Below are 23,038 nucleotides of genomic sequence, written 5' to 3' on the forward strand. Positions count from 1 at the left end.
GAGAACTACCCGTAATGGTAAACTGGTAAACACAGAATGAACTGCTGGGGTTTTTTCCCTGGTTACAGTATTTTGGCAGCTGTTAAATTCTGGTCAGCAGTAGTGAACCATATGTTAACTGTGTTGTATTCAACAATGGTGATGCCTTACAGCGAAATCAGGAGTACATTTGGCAATTTGTGTAATGAATGCTTCCACCATATTTTCCAGGTAACCTGGCCTGGGATCACTACTCTAAAGAGTAAGTGCTCTGTATTTAAGTCAGTAGGGAATGTTCCCTTCTCACATCCCTGCAGAATGGAATTAAAATTTAGAACATGTACATTTAGCAAAAATATTTTGATGTCAATGTGTCATCAACAATCCCTTGCCTGTTAACCATGAAACATTTTTTCCCATCTTACTAGGTAAAAAGGAAAATCTAAGAGATAGCCTTTGGCATTCAAAAAACAGATCTCAGTTTTATTTTTTAAGCCACGTAAAATGAATATGTTCCATTTTCAGCAACTAGGTTTATATTCTGACAGGCAGAAAAGCTGTAGGTTTGTGGTTGGTTTGTTTTTTTTTTCCCCAAATATTCCATCAAAGGAACTCATTACTGAAGTTGATAAAGACTGGGTATTAATACTAAGCGTGTCCATTTCATATTAAACATATTATTCTGACAAAGAATATTTTCATCTCCAGATCATAGCAGAAGTAATTAAAATTCAGGGCATTAATTATACTTTAATTAAACCAAACCATATTTCATAGGATTGTTTTGGCAGTATGAGGAAGAAGTCTGTCTCCTCAACAGCTAGTGAGGTGCTTATGACAAATTATAAAATCACTGAAGCCAAGTAGAATTGTTCCAGTCAGTTAACTGTGTCTGTGAAGGAATATATGCAGTATTTAAGCAGAGGGGAAAAATACAGCAGTATTTTAAAGTTTTTCAGACATACACAGCCATTGTTTAAAATCACAAGGAATGAAATTTGTTCTTGTTTTCTCTCCATGCAGTCTTAAGAAGTCCACTGTGTTTGATTGAACATGTGATTGTATGTTAACATATTAAGCATTAATGACACATCCACTGACCTGTTAATTTAGGTTTCTCTAAATGATGTGACTCAAAGCACTGCTTCTCTATATGAAAAATGTGCTTAAAAGCAGAGAACATACTAAAACTTACAGCATACAATGCTTACAAATTGAATGGAAATGCATGCTGTTCTTTGTATTCATTGCTTTCTTTTTAAATATTTCTACATCCAAAAGTAGATGTGATCTGTAATTTTTTGTGGTTTTGTGATTTAAAGTGAAATGTTGTTTCTTTATACCCTAAAAAAATATTTGAGGGGGGATTTTTTTATTTCACAGAATACAAGCAAATGCTAACTGCAAAGCTTTTGTGTTACATTAGGCCAGGTTACACAGCAGGCAGACACTGATTTCCCAAGTATACTGCCATGACATAGAAGATTGGAACAGAGTGAGTGGCATGTGCTGCAGTAGGTGACAGACACTGCAGCTTAGTGCATCCTGTGTTGCTTCCTATCTCGATGTGTGAAAGTCTGTAATTTAATGAGCAAGAGATAAATACATGAAGTGACTATTGGAATTTGTAGCCTCTTTGATTAGTTTGAGTCTTTGTTTCTGTTTTCTTTAAAGCCTATAAAGAAACAATAAAAAAAATATCCTCGGAAATTAAAGGCTTTCTGAAGCTCTTTCACAGTGATGATGGTTGATAAACAAGTAATGGTGGGCAAAGTTGAGCATACATGGATATAAGCTGCTGAGAGCAATTAGCCAGGAGTGCAGCTTTTAGTATCTCTTCCACAGGATTAATTAATTGTAGACAAGACTTTGGATCTGGTAGATACCTGACTTCTATCTTTACTGAAATTAGTGAAGTGAATAATTAACACTCATGGGACTACTCAACAGGAATGTCTTTTTCTTGCATAGTAAAGAAATTAGATGATACCAAGGCAAGTGTTACAATGGACAGGTTATACAAAAATGTGTCAAGTGCTAATGTATGCAAAGTAATGTATGGCAAGGCATTGGTCACATCATGCTTACGTAGTTTGAAAATCAGAGTGGGAATAATGTTTGTATTTAACTTTGTTCAATAGGAGTAAGTGCCTGTTTGAGTTAGCATGGAGCTGTTGTTAGTGGTACATCCAGCATATTGCTTAGCTGTCTATGGTGACAGTGAAGTTACTGAGCTGTTTGTTGTAAACAACTTCCTACTAGTGAGTTCTCATTGTAAATGAACTGTGGTGCTGCCAGAGCTATTTCCTAACAGATTAGCATGGATATTTTGGAAACCTATATAAAATGATTGTAAGGTGTATCAGCCATATATACAACCTACTATAACAATATGCAACATTTAAACTACATCTGAACTTCAGTCTTCATCTCATGAACTGGGTGATTCAAATTTGGTCCATATCAGGGATCCTCCTTGTAGCTGCATTTGAATAACTGTTGTCAGTAAGTCATGCTAAAAAAAGGACATGTGGCTTAGCAGAGTGTTAGTCAGAGCTCACTAAACACTTCCTGTTCTTACAACTTCCAAGAATTTCTAATTAACATTTGTATACAAGTTCATTATAACACTTGCATAATGTGTGATAATGGCTGCAGAGGGATTTGAACACTGATGCTCTGTAATACGAAAGATTCCGTATTATTTCTTTGTAGTTTCTCAGAATAGTCTCAGTTATTTCCCAAGTTTCTCATACCTGAAGATACTTAATGAAGTCTCACTCTGTTCAGTGAAACCGAGCTTTTTAAGTGGAATTTGCACAAAAGATCCAAATTGAAGTTAGGCTTTGGAATCTGATCTGTTGGGTTTTGTTTTTTTCCTGTGATATTTGCATGAGCCTACCACATTGTTATAACTTTGATGCAGCCCTTTTCAATGATACATTGATTTTTAATTTTTTTTAAGTCTATTGTTATTTTGAAAAGGAACTGATTAGCTTTGCAAGGTCAACATATTTTTTTGCAAATTGATCTGTTATTTAATGTTACAAGTTTTCTGAAGCTATACAGCACAGAAATATTCTTATATTTGAAAAACCCAAACACATTCTAAGTGCCATTCTGTCCTGCTTTGCTAATTTAGAGTACACTTAGTGAACATCTCTTACTGTTGTCTCATTTTTCTATGAAGCAGGCAGTTCCTTGGAAGATATTATCAGCCTCAGTCCAGAGAAAGTCTATTCCTTAAAAGGTATTTGGACTGCAAAGTGTAACTTTCATACAGATGGAAGGAGTTTTATCACATGAACTCTTTCTTTGTGCTGGTTAACATGCTAGGCTGTTAAACTGATGTATCACATAAGAGTGCAAGTAGTTAGTCACAGCCTTGAGTTGGTAATCAATTGGAATTCTTCTCATCTCCTACAAAAGTACTATAACCTCATTATGAGATTTGGTCTCAAATACCTTCCAGTTAAAACAGTTTCACTATTGAAAACCAGAAAAAGTGCATAACTGAAAAGTGCAGTTCTCTGACTCAGTAGGTAAGACACTTGCCTTGGAAGTGCTGTGAATGTGCTTTCAAAGAATGTGTATTTTATTAAGTAATCATAAGGCTAATGTGGAAAAGGTCAATCTCTCCAAGGTAAACACCATGACTGCTGTAAGCCTTGCCTCTTTCTTTATCCCCTTAGTGCACTGGATTATGCATTGATCTAGCTACAGGAAGGTTTGTGATGTTTGCCCCAGGTCAGTTTGTAATCTGATGATGATAACATCTGAGAATAATACATAACACCTTCCTAGGAAGATGGCTTTGCATCAGGCTAAGAACAGCATAGATGGATCATCACACCTGGGGGGAAAGCTTTAACCACTTAGATTTCTATGAAAAATAGGTAAAGCTATTTTCCTTTTCTGGTCTGTTTTTTAATGAGAATATTTATGAACACTGCACCTACAAACATAGCTGTTATGTTTGGTATGTTCTGATTACTAGATTCATCCTTCCTGGAGGACAGTCTGAAAAACATGCTGTTTGAAAGTCTTGGTCTCTTTAATATATAATGAAAGCTACTCAGGTATCCCAAAATACTAAATTTTGTCCAAAATGGTATTTTAAATTTAAGAGAAGTTCAGTTTTAAAACAGTAAAAGGACTACATATATTTTTTCCTTGTTCTTCCTAAATGATCACTACATAAAATCACAGGCTAATAGAATAATTAGATTTGAAGAGTTTTGAGCAAATCTTTTTAATCTTGAAGAGTAATTACGGGGCTGAAAATTTAAGTCTAATATTTTATGGCTGATTATTACTGATACTTTTTCATAAGCTGTGTATCTGATGGAGATAGCTTCATATTTATCACCTACTTTTAACAAACATTTTCTTTAATACTGCCTTTTCAACAATTGAAACAGCTTTTTTGGATTAATTTAGCTATGGACTAGTGTTTCTGGTCATCAATTGGGGTTTTTGTCTTCTTTTCTTTCAAAATCTCAAATCTCTCATTAAGACATATACAGGATACAAAACTCTCCATGAAAGAAAATGTTGAAGGTTGCTTTTCAAGGCTATATGGAATGTTGAACTAAGTATTAAGGGAAATTCTCAAAAAAGAAATGCAGACAGTGATGTGGGATGTTTAGCCACGTGAGAATAGATAAAAGGCTATTTTTGAGTGAAGGCCTTTACAACGTGCGCACGTGAGTGTATTAGCAAGACTGCAGTGCCTCCTTGGATATGACTCAGAAAGCTGTTTCTACTTAATTAGACAGGAAAATTGTGACACAGTCATGGTATGTGCCTTAGAATAACAAGAGTATTCAGCAAATTGCACTGAGTGTTACAGCTGTTGCAGAAGGAACAGTGAAGCATAAACTTGAAATGATTTATTTTCCAAAGTAGTGAGTTTTTGTTGTTTTGGTTTAGGTTTTTTTATTTGATTTTTTTTATAATGTATTCATTTTTACTATTTCTGATATCATTATTTCAGTCATTTTCTTTCCTTCTGGAACTTGTTGACTCCAGTTACATTGCTTTATGGCCAAAGATAAAACTGCCTGTGAAGTTAACAAAGCCTGTTAAATAAGCTGTCAAACATGAACTGTTTCCTAGCTTAGAGCTCAGTGAGAAAGACAATTTCATACAACTTAAAATTAAAGTCTTTCAGTGTCACCTTGTTGGACAGCCTGGAGATAGATTGTATGTTGCTACTGTTCATTACGGTGCATCTGTAGGCTATTCAATTTCAGTAATAAATGGCGAAAGAAACATTACAGTCTTAGCAAAACTGGCATGATAAAAGGGAGGGTTTTATTCATCAAGAGCATATTTTAAATTAAAATGAAAATATTATAAATGTGGCTCAGAGTGTTATAGTAGGATTTGGGTAGATATATGTCAGACATCTTTCTGTGTGGAGGAGAATCCAGAGTTTCAGGTCTGTGAGGAAATAGCACTTTGAGTGAAAACCTCATGTACTTCAGAGCAAGTATTGGACTTGCTGTCTTTGCATTTCTACCAAGGGCTCTCTTCTGAAGTTTGACTAAAGGTAATTTTTTATTTGATTAGAATTTCACGTTAATTTGATTACATATGTCAGCTGTATTTCATTTACCCACACGATAGAGTGAGAACTGGCTGAAAGGTACAAAAAATTAATACTAGTTATAACTAGAAAAAGTAGGTCTTTTTTCAGTACGAATAGTTTCATCTTAATAAAGCTAGCAGCTCTGGCCATCTTTTTTTCTTTTTTCATTAAAATTCAGTTATTAGAACTTAACCCTCTTCACAGGGAAGTCAAAGGACAAACAGACTACAGTTGTCTTGGGTTCTTATTTACATGTTTGATTCAAGCAAGTACGCTTTAATGCCCCCTGGCCAGAGAATATTAATGTAAGATTATTTGTCAATGTTTCTAGATCAGTAGTTCCTATGACCAAAGGAAGCTTTTTTGATAATCAAACACTGGCAAAAGCATTAGCAGCTAGAACTGTGATGGTTGCACCAGACAATATCTGCCAAAGCACTGAGGAGTAGTGACATTTTAGAAATGAGCTCAGTATAGACCAGTGGCTCCTTGTAGAACTTTTGACATTTCTAAATACAATGCTATTACTTAGAGTAAAACTGGAAATGGTACTGACTTCTTCAACACAAATGTCTAAATAGAAATAGACATTAATTGATATTCAGGAAACATGCGTAACAAAGGAAAAAATCTTTCTGTTGTCTGCTTATACAAATGTCAGTAGAGAGTTAGGAACAAAGCTGGAAAAGAGATGATGAATGTTAACCCTGTAGCTAAGGAGTGGAAGGCAACACAGCCTTCTAAAAGAGCCCAGTTAGATTTTTCTGTTTGGCTGTTTTAAGATGCTCCAAGACTCACTTGATAATGAATTAATGCACCATTTTGACCTGTATATCCCATCACAGCACCAAATCCATTTTTTTAAATGTAATTCTAAAAAGTATCTAAATGTCAGTATTAAGTATCATTAACACATGCACTCACATATGGCAGACTTTTTCCAGAATATGTATTACTACCTGGGAGCAAGAGACTGGGTTATGATTATACTCACATGAAAATATAAAGTGACCAAAAAGAGATAAAATCTGCAACAATTATTAATAGTAATTTCTACATATATAGGAATTGTTTGAAAAGAAACAAAGAAGAAAACACTGTACCAATGAGTGAATTCGTGACTCGCTTGAATACTGTAATACTGTGTGCTGCTCTGATTCAGAACTAGGGAAGTGGGTGTTTTATAAGGAGAGGAATAAACCATTGTACTCCTACCAAAGGGTCCTAGGGATTCTAAGAGTTAATATGAGCTTAAAAAACATTGGACAAGTTTACAGAGAGAGCATTAGAATTATTAAGTACAAATAACCATGCCTAGCTCAGGGCATGTTCAACTGTATGCTTGCTCTGCCGTTGCACACTTTCCCAATACACTTTCACTCACTGTGAGAAGAAACCTTTGGTCTCACCCCCAGTGACCATCCTTGTGTTCTCACAGTGGCAAGCCCTGCTATGGAGTTGCTCACTAGTCTGAAGATACACTGGAATAAAACAAGAATTCTAAAGCAGGCCAGCATAAGACAAACAAAATAAGCATAGAAGTAAATGAGAAAGTCTTATTCCAACTGTCTAATTTCAGACTTAAATTTATGGAGTGCAAAGAGAAAATCAAGGCAGATTTCACTGTGAAGAGCTATTGGTTGAACTACCAAAAAAACCCCTCCAAACCAGAAAAAAATACATGTTGAATTCTGGTGTGTAAAAAAGCAACTTTAGTTCTGAGATCATTGGGTGTAAGCCATGTACATTTTATAAATACAAAACATCACACAATATGGATAATGCACATATATATAGCAACATATATATCATATTTAGATTAAAAAGCCCTCAAACAAGCAAATGACTAACCGAACACAAAAAGACAGCAAAGGAAATATGACGGATTTCTTTAGTTTTTAGATCCTTCCCTTCTTGGCTTTAGGAATATTCTTTATAATTCATTTTCTAGTTACATTGACATTGTTCAAGCCAACAAAACCAAATGAAAGGAAAGACTGGCAAATAAAGTAGCTTGGAGTACTAATATAAGAATTCCTGTTATATTTTTATGACTTTCAGCCAAATCCAAAGATGAATGCTATACACACTGTTAAATGAATCAACTAGTAGAAATTTAATTGCAAATGTACTTTTAGTGGAGAATATTTCAGCAGGCTTTAGTATAGAACAAACAGTATTGAAAATTATCATCACAATAAATGCCAAAAAAAAAAGAGATGTTTAAAGGCCCTGAAAATAACATGTAACTGTGAAGTGTCTGTGGGATTGGCTAAGACAGCAAGAGTGGCTTTTGTTGCTTTTGAGGAGTAGAAAGCCATTAATCCTCCAAGAGCCTAAAGCAGATAGGATTGTAGAGGCAGTATGTTTACCATGAGAGAGGGTCTTTAACATTTTAGGTAAATTTACTTTTTCATACTAAACTGTTTTGGTTCTGAGCATCATCTGTAGTTTATCTCGTGGTCAGCCTTGGTCAAGCCCCTTAGGGTTAAAATTCTGTATTGATCTTCCAGAGGGATTTCTTGTTCTATAGGATGAATTGCTGTTTAAACAATAAATACTTTAAAAAATATATTCCCTACCATGAGGGAAGAATGATTAAAACTAAAAAAACTCAGCAGCTATTGTTGGAATTTGGAAGCATTCGTTGCTATGGCTGTAATTAAACTCCTGAATGACAATCAAGCTTTTAGGCCAACTCATGCCATCGATAAAAAAACCAACAGGCAATTTATTCCAAAAGCATTGTCTTCAGCACATTTTGTTGTTTATCAAAACAAATACTGATGTAAATGCTGTGTTGATTTTCTTAATTACATTTCCCCCAATATACCAGACAAGATTCTTTCAGAATATTAATTGCTTTATGCAAATTAGGGAAGGGGTTTAGAAATAACTTTGTTGCTGCAAACCATTAATTTGTTCTGTGGTGTAATGAGATCCAGTTTCAACTGATTTGGGGGTGATAATCCTAGTTACTACCATCATTAATAGGTTCTTCAGAAGGGACTGAGGTTTGTAGTTTGTGGTTCCCAAGGTTTTTATTTTCAGATTTTCATATGGACCTTAGTCAAGAAATACTTAAAGGTTCCAGTCATAACCAATTCTCATTCTTGCTTTCAGGCTTTTAACAGTTCTGTACCCACAGGACTTGTTCTGTCTTGCTTGTCACTCCTTTTCCCATTCACACCATACACCAGTGTCTTATTCTTTTTCCATACCAAGACAGACAGGTGACAAAAACATAGTCTAGGGAACAGTTCTTTAGCTCTCTGTGGAACAGTTTTTATTCAATCACTGGGGTTTTCTGTAGGCATTCATCTAGTAGGTTTACGGTCTGGCGTTCATTTACCCCATCAAATTCATGATGAGAGGATATTTTTATGGGTCCATTGCCATGCCTGTTCCCAGACCAAAGTATTCTTAAATGGCTTTAAGTTAGACATCAGCAGAAAATGATGGATTTTCTGTCCTTAAGCAAATTCTTTGCTGGGATTATTTTTGGGATACTCCTGTCTAATTAAAATTACTTTTGCCTTTCCTACTGTTCCTTCAGTCCAAGAGTGAAAAAAAAAACCCAAAAAGCAGAAAGAAGCATTTGCTAATCCTGATAATAGCACTAAGAGCACTAATAGTCCTAGAAATCCCAAACCCATCTTTCTTTAGGTGTCTTTCTGTCAATGAAGGCCTCATAAAATAGATATATATTGCATTTTGAAACTGTTTTCCCCCCAAACTATTACAATACTAAAAAAATTATATAACTGAAAAGATAGAAGTAACAGTCTATTCTCACACCTCTTAGGTTAATCATTCCCAGTTCAAAGGTGTATAAAGCTAGATGGATAATTTGTAGAGAAGTTGTTGCCAGGTTTATACTTCACCACGGTAATGATGTTTGTGTATAAGACTTGGTGGCAATTAAGTCTTTCTAATTAAACTTGTTTTGTTTGAATTATCCATATTACATAGTAATGTAATCAGTTAAGAAAGAAATCTACCAAGATGCTGACTAAAAATTGGAGGAAGTAGAAAATCCTTCAAAACCTGCTGCTGAGCAGCTGTTGTACTGCCTTCTGGAGACAGTGAGTTCGTGCAACAATGACTTTAAAAAAAAGAAAGGTCTACTGAAGCATGAGACAGAGACTTTTGTTTGGCTTTTAAAAATAGACAAGGTTGGAGAAGGTACAGAAACCCTGACAACTTACAGAAAAGCAGGAACATGTTTGACGGAAAAAAGATCTCCAAGGAGCTGGATGAAGTTAAGAAGTTATTGTTGTATTGATGCCTAACATCCTTTGCCAAAGCAAGGACAAGGGGACAGTTGGGTTGTGTTTACACCGTAAACATTGGAACAGCTGAAAGGGTGGATTTATTAGCTCAGCCGTGAGCTGCTCACAGAGCTTTGTGTTCAGCATATTGTGTTGTGAGTTCAGCAGAACAGAGCACATTAATTCTCTGTGATGATAATGAACTCGCAGAGCAGGGCGAACAAGATGAGGGGAACCATGGGACAAACGGTAATGGTTTCATAAGCGTGCTGCCATTTCCTGGATCTGTATTATGTTTCACAAAGACAGTAAAAAAAAAAGGTTGTTTCCAAACAGTGAGTTTTCTAAACTGAAGAAATCGGTTTAAACATAAGCCAGCTCTTTTTCTGTTACAATATAATAATAACAACCCTATTGGTCCCTCTTAAAATACAGTTGTAACATTTATAAACCTGTTGTGACTTCATATTGTGACTAATGCTTTCCACAGCATAAAGAGTACTAACAGTCAATTAAAATGCTGAAGGAGAAATTAACTATAGAAGCAGATGAACACAGCAGATGAAAGACATGTAATTATTATTTCTTATCAAGGAAACACTGCTTTAAACAAAATATATTAGAAGGAGCATCACTGAGATGCTTACATGGAAGAAAAAATGTATAGGTTCCTTAAATGACTGACTTTTTATTTCTTAGAATTTCAAATAAGGCCTCCAACTCTTTGATTCCACTTGGAAGCTAATTCTCTTTCAGCACTTAAGGAACAGATACCAGCAAAATAATTGTCAGCATCTATTCAACCGATACAGGACTTAAATATCTCCCTTCTTCATGAGCATGTTTCCAAACTAAATTATAACAGGGAAGTAAATTTCATATAAAGTAGGTTCCTTCTACTTCTGTATTTTGGTAAATAAGGAAAAAGCTACATTTTAATCCTTTTTCAGTTACTATCATTTTTATCTGACTTTGGATGCACAGAGCCAAATACCTGTGGCTGTTAAAGGACTGTGCACTTCACCTGCCAGAGTAATATACCAAGACAAATTTTCAAAATTCTAAGATGTGGCACTTTGCTGGAAAAACTTCTTCAACATAATTAATTATTATTAATTATAATTAGTATTTAATAGATAGATTAGAAGCTTGTTTCTTTTCTACACCTTAGGCTCAATTTTTGGTTTTGTACAGTACATACTCACTGAAAGGGAGACACTGTTCTCTAAAATACTGCTTGTAAAGACTGGCATTAGTACTAGAGGCCTAGATAAATACATTTTATACTATATTTATACTATAAATAACCTTAGTCTTGCTAAAGAGCTCTTAGTGGCTTAAAAAAAAACAATTTTAGGATGAGAATAAGTGTCTAAGAATCAAGGATAATTGTTCGTAAAGCATTTGGCACCTTAAGTGGGTTACATCACAGCATGCCTCATGTATCTTACTTGCAGAAGATTTTATGTTAGTAGGAATAGAAATGGAGATAGATAGTAATTTTAATTCCTGTGTCTTCCCAGTCTACCATAATGACTTTATGTATAAGTCTTGAAAATGTTTGTGATTAAATAAATGAGCTCTTGCTCTATGCGCAGTTAAGAGATCTCAGTTTGTGTGCAGCTTTTCCAGTACACTAAAGGCAGACTTCAAAAATTAATTATTTAAAGTCAGTATATTAAAAAATATCAGTCGTCAAACTATCAGAAATTCCGCATTCATTTTCATGGCCTTTGTTTCTGACTATCTCAAATAATACTCCATAATGCATGAGGATTTAAAGGAACTCAGTTTTAAGCTGTTATCAGTCACATGCTTAGGATTTTTAGACAAATACTCGAGTTAGACTTCATAACTTAATTACTGAAATAACTTATTTGAAGCATGACCTGAGCTTACTTCCATATATGAATTTTATATGAAAGGATTAAGACTGGCCTTTGGAAAGCAATCCTAGTTCTCTCATTAAGACACCATTCCTTTTCACTGTCTGCTTTGATCTCCCAGTCTTTAAAACCATGCAGCTTTTTCTTTCTTTAATAGAGGTTTTGTACTGGATATGTATTTAGGAAAACAAGTTATATATTCAAATTCATACTTAACATTCAGTGAAAGATTGTAATCCATATAAGAGTAAATAACCAAATATGAATAACATAAAATAACTCAGAATAACTGAGTAAAGGATTAACTACAAATGCTGTGCTCCAAACAGTAAAAGTGTTGATGGCAGCAAAGAACAAAATTCCTGAAAGAGTACAGAAAACCATGTCTCAAAAAAGACCTCTGGACATTTTCCAAGGTTATGTAGAATTACTTCTTAGGTATTTTTTACCTCTGCTCAACTTTACAGTGTTTCTTCTTCCCAACAATGTCACGCAGTTAGACACTCCCATCATCTCCATTCACTTAAGCCATTCCAAATGCACAGGTGTGCAGAAAACACTGGGTTTCTGTCCCAGCTCTCTACTTTACTCCCCTGCAAGCTGCTTGTTCCTATCAAGGAGCATCTAGAAAGGAGGAAAGATTCTGAAAGATTGATGAAGAGATTGATCCTGGTAAGTAGGGAAAGACAGTAAACTGCAAGAAGTCCTACAGCTAGGCATGCTGAGGGAAGTGATGTCCAGAGTGATTTGGAATGACAAAGCTTTGAGCCAGTGGGGTGGAAAGGAATTTTGTAAAGTCTGACTGAAAAACAGTTAGTTGAATGCTGAGGAAAAGGAACTAGTTTAACTAAATAATTAGGGAAAAGGAAATGAATATATGTACCATGATTTTAACCTCACAAAGCATTCAAATGGGCTTCACCTGAAGTCCCACTGAATAGTTATGTACAGAAAATGAAAATCACTTTGGTGACTTACTGATGTGTGGAGTAAGTCAATATTCAAAGCAGAATGTGGACAAATTTCTTAATTTCTAGAAAGATACTTTTCATTATGCTGTCCAAAACAAGACTGGAAATTAAAATAGGATCTAATCATATTTCAAATTGCATGAATAGGATATCTTCAGAAGTGCAAAAGTTCTTAGCCATCATAGATTATTTATCTGCTACGAGTTACTTTGCATGCTCTAAGGCTTATCTTTGACTATCACTAGTAGCTTCAATATTCTCCTCGTACCTCTAGAGACTTTGTGTGTGCAATATCAGCTCTTGCAGGTTGATAACAGTGTCACATGTTCTTTTCCATTTTGTCATAGCATAATACAAGCTGTTACACGTTTTCCTCTCTGAGGCTTTTTAATACAATACATTTACTTTGTAATTCTAAGGATGCCGATACACCAAAATGAACCTCAGAAGTGTCGATAGCATGAACTGTAGGCACAGGAAAGAAATTTTAAAAGTAACTGAGAGTATTGGATTATAATACATAAATTTTTAGTACCTGAGTTTTCGCAAGACTTTTTTGCAAAGTTTCTTTTAACCCCTTAAAATAAAAGCTGAAATATTATTTGCATTGCAGTTTGCTTTTCTCTTTGGATTTTGATGGGGTATAGGATAGGCTGACATTCCTTTGTATCTGACTGTGTCAGATAGTAAAGCCACAGTAAATCCTGTTATACCAGGCTGCCTGTGAGGGTGACAAACTGTTTTGCCCTCCCAAACATGACTGAACTGAGGTAGTTCAAAGAACAGGGAGAATGTTTCACTCTAGTAGAAACTTTGATCAATCATTTCAACTTGCATCTAAAATGTGATATTGTCTTGTTCTTTTCTACAATATTGATAAACCAGACTCTGCTGATACGTGTCTGAGGTAAGTCATAAAGAGATGTCTCCATACCTCTGTCTAAACCATGTGATACCACATTGCTTTCCTCTGCAAGACTGCAAACCAGGTAGGCTGTTGGTTCTCTTATACAATTCTTACGCTTATAAAGGTATAAATAAATAGGAAAAAATTCACTTCAGTCTTTTTAGAGAAAAACATTTCTTTAGAGAAAAACATTCCCTAGTTTTGGTGCATGTGTGTCAGTGATTATTAAACATTGCTAATTGAAAATCTAATATGTATCTATTGCAAAGTCATCTTCTTGCTGTTATAGTCATATGTCTTTTATTTTATTACAATTTCGATTTACCTATTATTTCATATCTGACTCTGCTTTGACAGAAAGGTTGGGCTTAGATGGACTAGGGCCTCCAGAGGACCCTTCCAGCCTGAATTACTCTGTGATTCTAAATTGTTACACACATAACTGCAAGGATCCATACAATATACTCAGGGTTGCCCTGAGAAACAGGACGTGCAGAATTGCTGCAGTTAGTGGGGTTTATCCCATTCTCTTTGACTTTTGAATGAACTCATTTGTGAATATTGTTATTGTTTAAACTTTACAGATGCTTTAAAATGCTGTAATCATGCTTTATCTGCTTGTTTTATTTGAACTGAGCCAGCACTGGCTGTCTTTAAATTCATTTACAGAGTAAAATTAGACCCTGCTCAGTTCAGAGCATGTCATGTATGTAAGAATTCCTGGAGTTTCATCAAAAGTAAGTAGTCTGCTGCCTTAAGATACTGATTTTAGTTTTTTCATTTTTGGGGATGCATATTTTTACAGGTTATTTATAGCACAGAGTTATTTGTAGTACAGACTCCAGAGTGTTTGAGAGAAGGTGCTATGTTGGATTTGCATGCAGGGAAAACTGACAGTGTCAGCCAGATTATCTACTGCTATAGCAGATGCACATATATATTCTTTGGTAAGAGAAAGTGAGAAGGGTGCCAATTCTTCCATTCCATTGACCTTGTTCAGTGAGCCTGATCTCTAGATTATGTTGTACCAATCATCATACTCTTGGATCTGGTTGTAAATATAATATGACATACAGACTTTGATGGAGCTAATTTCCCTTTCTGGGTATTTACATTTCAGTCTGTGGGCTAAATTTGAGGGCCTTTCTGTCTAAAAATTCTTTATACTGAATATGCAGTGTAGAGAGAGAGAGAGGGAAAAAACAAAACTCTTCCAAGGGATGGTGTTACTAGATATTATTATTCCTTGGAATTTCTCCATGCAAATTTACAGTATCTTCAGCTAGCTAATGGAACAAAACTGACAATATCTTATTATTTTACAAGATAATTATCCAGCATGTAGTAAACAAGGTTTTATGTAAAGACTTCGTATTTTCTTAAGAGGAGCAGAAATAGACAATCCTGCTACTTTCTTGAGCAAAGCATTCAAATGCTGTACACTTTAGATTATGCAATTTTCTTTCTTGATATTGATGTTAAATAATTAAATCCTGCCTCTTCTGGTTGTTTTGAAGACTCGTTGTGTCAAACTTTTGAATAGAGCTGCTGAACATATAGTTACCCTAGGGATTATTTTATCTTCATATAGCATGGAGCAAAGTAGGTACCGTTAAACTGTGCAAAAAACTATTCTATGATTCTATGGAAACAGGTGTTGTGCAGTTTGATCCAGCATGAAGGGGTAGGATGCTGTGAAAATTTAGCACCACCTAATGCTTTCCAAAATATTTTAGACACATCATTATAGGACATCTGTAGGATAATGTCTTCTAAGGTGGTTATTTAGTACCAGTATAGCATAGCACCATATTTTAAAGACCTTATCTGAGAATTTTACAAGAGCTACGTATCATGTGTGTATTTCTTATAGAGATCACTCTTGTTTTCTGTGCTTCAGGGGTAGCTTGTTTTCTGTTGTCTAAAATGGACATTTGTGGATTCAGTTGTTTCACATTTCCTGACATCGCTGCCTTTTTTGAGACTCTTGCAACAGAGAGTCTGTTTGACTCTTTACAGGTTTAAATCAGTTATGTCTCATCAAAACAGATGAGTGCTAAGGAACCTTGCTTTGCACAGTTGCAATTGTGGTAACAGGCAGTTTCCAAATGGAAAATGGTTGATTCCCCCAAAGTTACTTAGTTCCTGTATCGTAGTTCTGGAATCCTTCAGAGCATGCTCATATGAATACATAAGACTTACTAGATACAGTATTTAAAGAAATTGATACTTAAAATGTTGCATTATCTTGCACTATGCTGAGTGCTTTCTGAAGGATTTTTTTGTTGGTTTTTTGACAGTAGAGCTCTAAGTGTGAGTAAAGGCAATATATTCTTGTTGCAGTCTGATATTGTTCAGGTTTTAACAAAAATAGTTAAACTTCTTAACTGTAGGATAAAAAAGCAGTAAATATTTAGGCTAGTTTTCAGTAGGTGGCGTGATGTATCTATCAACAATTAATAGTAGAATTAATGACCTATTTAAAAATAAACAACCAGACTGGTGGTTCTTACAACTGAACCTAAACTTTCCAGTTATCCATGCAGTGTTTACAGGAAGAGTAAGAGGACTGCAAACTTCCTCAGCTCCTTGATAATCCCAGACTTATACTCCAAGCCTGATCGAATGGGGATCAGCTCTACTATGTAAGACAATTAGACAAGATTAGTGCTTTTTATTGACACTGCCAACAAGGCAGTGGGTTTGGTTTTTTAAATGAACTCTCCTAAAGAAATTTATCCGAATCTGATCTCCTACTTTACATAGACGTATGAATAGTTAGCTGTCATCACTACCTACATAGCTTTAAGATACCCAGTGTTAAAAAAAATACAGAACTATCTAATTATATATAAATGTCATGAAACTTGGAAGTAGCTGGATTATTTTCTTCATGTATATGCCTTCTCCCTTTTTTAACTCCTTTCTCCCTGCAAAGTCAGACTTTTTATTTGTTAATAAAAATTAAAAGTGCACTATGAAAATTAGTTCAGCATCCTTTTAATCTATAGATGTAGCAGAGCCGTGATACATGTTGGCAATACAAGCTGAGTGTGCACTTTAGAGCAGCTCTTGAGCTGCTCCCTGTGCTGCTCTCCAAGCACGCTTTGCTGCATCCTGCCTTCTACATGGGAGGAAATCGTGCGGTGCCCTGCTTTATTGTGCACTGGAGTTTCCTTTCAAAGAAACAGTTGGAAAATAAGCCAGTGCTATAATACTCCAGTCAGTCCCTTGGTGTGTGCAATGAGCAGGTTCAGGGCTGCAGGACCCTCAGTTCTGCTTTTGAGGAGCCGCCAGGATGTGTGTCGTGGAGCCAGGGCTGCCAAGCTCACTGCAGAGCGTCCGCACCCTTGCAGAATTGGTGTATACTGAGGGAGCTGGCCATACGACTCAGGGTCCCCCACAGTTCTCCCAGTGTTGTGAAGCATAATGAATTACAGAAATAAACACGAAGCTGCTGAGAACATCTTTATTGCTGTGACTAATGATGTGATCATATTTCCCAAATAATTTATGCAATTTCTTTGTCCTTTTCTCTTTCAACAAAACCAAGCTTAAAAAGCTTCTGTACTTGGGCCTAGCTCTTCAGTTCTGTTGCACTGTCAGTGTTCTACTGTCACATTCATCTGCACCAGACATGGTCATTTTAGCATTTTTGATGTTATCGGGTTTTGTGAATGAGATACTTTCAAACTATTTTTTCCTCACTGAGGAGATGCTTTATAAAGATCCACTTCCTGTGTTCATGTACGATAAATTAAAGCCTGCTTCAGAAATGTTGTAAGCATTTAGGCATGTGAGTACACTACCTAGTTGAATCCTTCTGATGAAGTCATTCGTTTATCTATGTTATAAATTAAGGAAATAGTGAAGAACACATGGTACTGTAGTTTAAGAAAAGATATGAATGGTGAACAAAGAAGACAGGAGAGCAGGTATACAAAGACCAGCACCCAGTTGAGTGTAAGATTGCAATCATGCTGATTATTTTCCTAGCATATTGCCTCTTCCAGGCTTGCAACGTTTTTACATTCTCTTGATACCAGACATTGTAGGACATAGGCTCATAGGCTTTATGAGCCTTTTGAGTGCAATTCAGAACAATGGGCCTAATTTAGTTGCCCTAAATGACCCTCTGGAGAAGCCTCTCTTTTCCGCTGAGGCATCTAGAGAGTTTTGTTTCATATTATTGGTATCGGGAATTAAACAGTGTGTATATTCCATATAATGTACTTCTCTTCCTTTCCTGCTGTGTTTTCAGATAAGCCTGTAAAGCATCTGTCAAACTGAGGGCATTAAAATTCCAATAATAATTTGTTGAATAAGAACTCAAGGATACCAGAGTCCAAAAGATAATGCAATTCTAATTGCAGCTCTGTGATTTCTAACATTGATTTTTATTTCTGAAAAAGTTTTGGTTTGTGGGGTTTTTCCCAGGTTTTTGTTTCTAATCAAAGTCAAGAATATAAGATAGGGCTGAAGAAAGAGGTTTTTGTGTATTCACATATATAAGGACTTACTGTTCTGTTCATTTAACCAATAATATTAAGATAGAAAATAACAAGTTAACTGTTAATAAGCATACATTTTGTTTTCATTCATACACTCAGCCTATTAAGCTGTAAGTGAGGCATTCTTGACATTTAGTGCCTGCATTGTAGAGTATTTCAAGATTAAAAATGCAGAGTTCAAAGCCCAGTCTTCTTGTTTACCCACATAGAAGTTCAGTTGTACATATGAGGAATATGTTTCCTCTTCTCTGCATCGGCTACCCAAAGGACTGCTCCACCCCTTGTCCGAACACAGGCAGGCTCAGAGGTGACACCCTTTGCAGAGGTGTACTCTGCCCTTTTATGTAGAAAGACTACAAGATTTTGGATCACTCTTGTTTCTCTTTAAAAAGCACCAAAAGTCAACTACTATAACATTTCTAAGATATATTGTTTCCGTAATAAGCTTGTGTCTTTCCTATGAGTTATTCCAAAGGCTCAAATAATAAACATGCAAATGATATGTCAAGATAGGAACCAAATTAAGCTTTCTTATCTTACCTTTAAGAAGTTTGAATTGGAAGTAGTCAGCTTTCAGATAATGGCACAATGCTGCAAAAGGATCTTGAGGTGTGGAAGGCTTTAAAATAAAAGAATCGCCAACACACGAGTATGTTTTCTCACATCTCAGTGACAGATTATTTCAGAGAACTCTCTAGCCCATTTCCTATTTCCTTTGCCCTTGGTCTGCTGAGTAATATTTGCATTTTTCCCTAAACCAGCATATCTCCTCTCAAGACGGAAATTTCTGATAAATGTTTTCCGTTGAACTTCCTTCAGCATCTACATTAAACAACGCCTTTGCCAAGGATCATTTCCTGAGGTCTCTACTTTCTACTTTTTGAACAACATGTAGCCTCAAGATTGCATTGTGCCTGCCTAATACCGCTGTGTGTTACTTAGCATTACAGGAAATTTTCCAATCTCTAGATCTAATTATTTCAGAAATTCCTCCAGAAATCATTACCTTCCTATTCTGTCAGGGCTAACTAATTTTACTTCTATTTCAATTTAACTTTTAACTAATCCTCCAGTACTGAATGAAAAACCAGTGACAGTTTTGGAATTAACAATGGAGATACTTAAATTGGAAAATGCTGAAACAGGATGTCGTCAGAAAATTCCACCTAATTTTTACTGCATGCTTTCAGTTTCCTTTGAAACATGTTCTGTTGGGATACTACTACATCAAAATTTATCCAGTTAGTTTTGATCCCTTAAATACTGTATCAGCTGTATAGATTTTAGTATTAGCATTCATGACTGAATTTCTCCAGGAGAATATGGTGGCACCTTTTCTTTGCTGCTTATGTGAGGCCTGTAATGGTGGTATGCTGTGTACAGCACAGTGGAAGGGGTGAGACGGGTTCAGAAGCTGGGGTGATTTTAATAGGAATGTGACAGAACAATCTGTGTGTCTCTGACTTTTTTTATCTATTTCCTTGAATGTGTTTGGGATTAACATAGCCAAATGACACAGGTAAATACAGCCTTGCATTTGATTCCTGCTTTCTGCAAAGCATATACCATTAAAGAAAAATAGCTAACCGTTAGTCATGCTCAGGGTGAGAGATACCTCAGTTTAAGTTAAGGTTTCCCGACACAAAAATGAGCTATGAAAGCTTGCTGGAACTTAAAATTGGTTTGGTTTTGTTTTGTTTCTTGCATTGCAGCCAAAAGCCTAGAGAAATGAGGAATCTCTCTTCTCATCCTTCAATGTATAAACTGAATTTTACAGCAGAAAAATGCTGTAAATCAGCATGGCTGGCTCTGCGGTCTGTCCCTTCAATATTACATTCTTTAAATGTAGAGATTATTTAAATGTTTGTTTTAAGTCAGGAGCCAATAGTGATAATAAAGAATGAAAAATTCTGTAAATACTTTAAAAAATAAAGTTCTTAATCACATGGAATAGAATGAAGAATCCAGCAGATACTTAGATTCATTACCTCCTACTTCTTGAGCATCAAAAAATCAATAACAGAAATCCTTTTATTTTTTCTCTTAGATTCCATAAATTACTGAGGTTTGGAATTGGGATTTGGATGTCTAGATTCAGCTGATTTTTATTCAAATTTTGTTTTCCAAAATGTATGGAAATTTAGATTCTGCTTTCCATCATTCGATTTCACCATTGCCTCCAAGCAGAATAGACTCACCTTTTAGAAGGTATACTTTGGGGCTTTATTTTTGTCTTTATGTTTACTAGGAAAAAGTAAGATTTTGAATTTTGACTTCAGGGATCCTTATCTGGATTAAACCCACATTCATTGTTGTGAGAAAACCTTGAGGAAAAGTTAAAATCTTGGTAGAACATGAAGCTTTCTGTCAGAAAACCATTTGCATATTACACTGCAGTTCAAAATATTACCATGACATATGTGTCTGGGGGAGTTAGTTAGCAGTTAGCTGAAGTGGAAAATTTCATTGCATCCCTACTTATTCCTTTTATGAACACTTATGTGCACTGGTGAGCTTTATGAAAGGTCACACAACCCCCTTGAAAGTGGAAAAAGATTCCTCATAGTTGGTGTGTTGTAGCTGGGAGAAGAAATCGGTATAGTCAGAACTGTGGCGCTAAGGTCTGTGGCTTCCTACGCATCAGTGTGGAGCTCTGCACCTTGCTGAGACAGTCTGACTTCCTGAGCCTGATGTGTGTCAGAGGCTAGATGCCCAGGTTATGAGCATGCCAACCTTGGTGCCGTCTAGCAGGGTATCTCTCTGACTGCTATGGTATCAGTCCTGAGCTGACAGCACTAATCCCAGAGAAATTAACAAGAAAAGTTACCTGACCCTCCTGCCCCCCAAAAAAAACAGATTTCATAAATAATACTTGACTGTGCTGTAATATTCACCAAAAAGGCCTATCTTGAAAAGGTATTTTTTTTCTAAAAAAGAAGTAATGCCTTCAGAATAACTGATTTTCTTCTCCTAGATCTCTCTTCTGTTCATAACCATTATTCAACTGCAGATGAATGCTACTCTGTGCTGTTAGATATGGTTTTCCATGTGTTGCACATGTATTAGACTGTCATCGATAAATTTTATCATGAAACTTGCATCATGTTCCCCTACAGACAGAATATGAAACATACTCACTTTTAAGTGTGGTCTATGAGTACATTTTTTTATTGATGTTTTACAAAGAATTACACCTAGTGTAATGTACTTTAGCTCATATTCTGATGCATGTATTCCTCAAAACTGTTGTGGCAACTGTTAAGAAATCCTGTAGTGCGGGGTTACCAAGAATAATTTTTAAGTCATTGTGATTTATCTTGAAAGACTCTGTAATCAATATTATATAGCGCTGTGAGGCTGGTACTTTATTACCCTTTTTTATTCAAGTGTGGAAAGATAAAATATTGATTTTTGTTTGGTTTGTGTGCTGTAAAAACAAAGAAGAAATGTCGTTCTTGAAATACCAGGGGTATATGCCCATTGTTTTATTGATTTTAAATTAAATAAAAGTTATGTAAGGCAATAGTTGAAATTGCTTTGGGGAAAAATAAATGCCATTGAAATGAAAAAAAGAAAAGTCAAGCAATGCCATTGAAAATAATTTATAGCAAGTTCATCTCTCCAGCTGAGCTTTCAAAAAATCTTTTGCCATGAGATTCAAAGTGATATAGTATAGGTAAGACTGCAAAAACTTTAGCATCAATACAGATTGACGCTACATAAAGGAACAGTACAGTTCTCTGTTTTGGTGGTTCACCATCTTTCAGGGTTTTTGTAATGTTTTTGATGACATTACTTTTGGATGTTGAGTTTAGAGAAAGCCACCAGTTTTACCTATAAAACCAGCAGAGATGGTCCTGCTCCCTCATCTTCCCAGGGTACCAGCCACATGTTCCTCTTTGGTTCCCTATATTATTACCTGCTGTTGTTCATTGTCTGTCTTGCATTATCTATGCTACCAGAAGTTAGCTTTATTTTCTTGTGTGTTCTAACAGTCTCCAGAACGCTTTTGAGCTTGAAAATGGCAAGCATTGCTATAATGTGATAATGATGTCACTATTTTTTGGCTTATATCACTACTAAGAAAACTAGCAAGTTTAAGCAAAGTTTAGTCTTTCATAAAGGATATTTGTTTAAATACTTGGTGTCTTGCAGGACATTGCTTATGTTGAGGGAAAATAATCCCATGTATGTAAGCATTAGGCATGTGATAATTAGAGATCAAGATAGCCTGTGAATAGAGAAGAACATTTATTTTTAATGTTTAAGTTGACTCTTTTGTTGAAACATGAAATGAAAATTTTATCATTGATATTATCGATACTGCTCTGTCATAAAATAATTCTCTGCAAACTGTTGTCTGTTGTTTCCCGTGTTGCTATTCTGATACATTTATAAACTTGCCCATCATCTTGGCATATGTAAATAAAAAAGTATTTCCCAAAATGATTTTTTAACTTTAGGTAAATTTTTACATGTCCATCAAAACTGATAAAAAATAGAAAAACTTGTAATCACTTTATGCTTACATTCTGACAATCACTTTATGCTGCAAGGCGATGCAAGTGTAAGAATATTTGAAGGAGGACTTGAGTTATTTAGATAACATAAGGGATGAGTTGAGAATTGCAGTCAGAGAAGGAAGGAAGTTTCAAGACAGCCTGATGAGGAAAGAGATGAATTTTTAGACAAAGGACACAGTGAAAGTATTATGTTGTGTGCAGGGAAATGGCTTTCTGGCTGTTACTATATTACTGTTACATTCAAAAAAAAAGGTCTTCTTATATCATTATTAATAAATAGGTTGAAAGGTATGTCTGACATCACACAGTAAGTTGCTGGATTATGAATTTTCTGTTAATGAAAGAGGTGTACCCTTAAAGGCAAGGTGTTTAAAGATGCCAGACTGTTTATGTGTAA

The sequence above is a fragment of the Melopsittacus undulatus genome, chromosome 6 (assembly GCF_012275295.1).
Source record: "Melopsittacus undulatus isolate bMelUnd1 chromosome 6, bMelUnd1.mat.Z, whole genome shotgun sequence".
NCBI classification, from domain to species: Eukaryota; Metazoa; Chordata; class Aves; order Psittaciformes; family Psittaculidae; genus Melopsittacus; species Melopsittacus undulatus.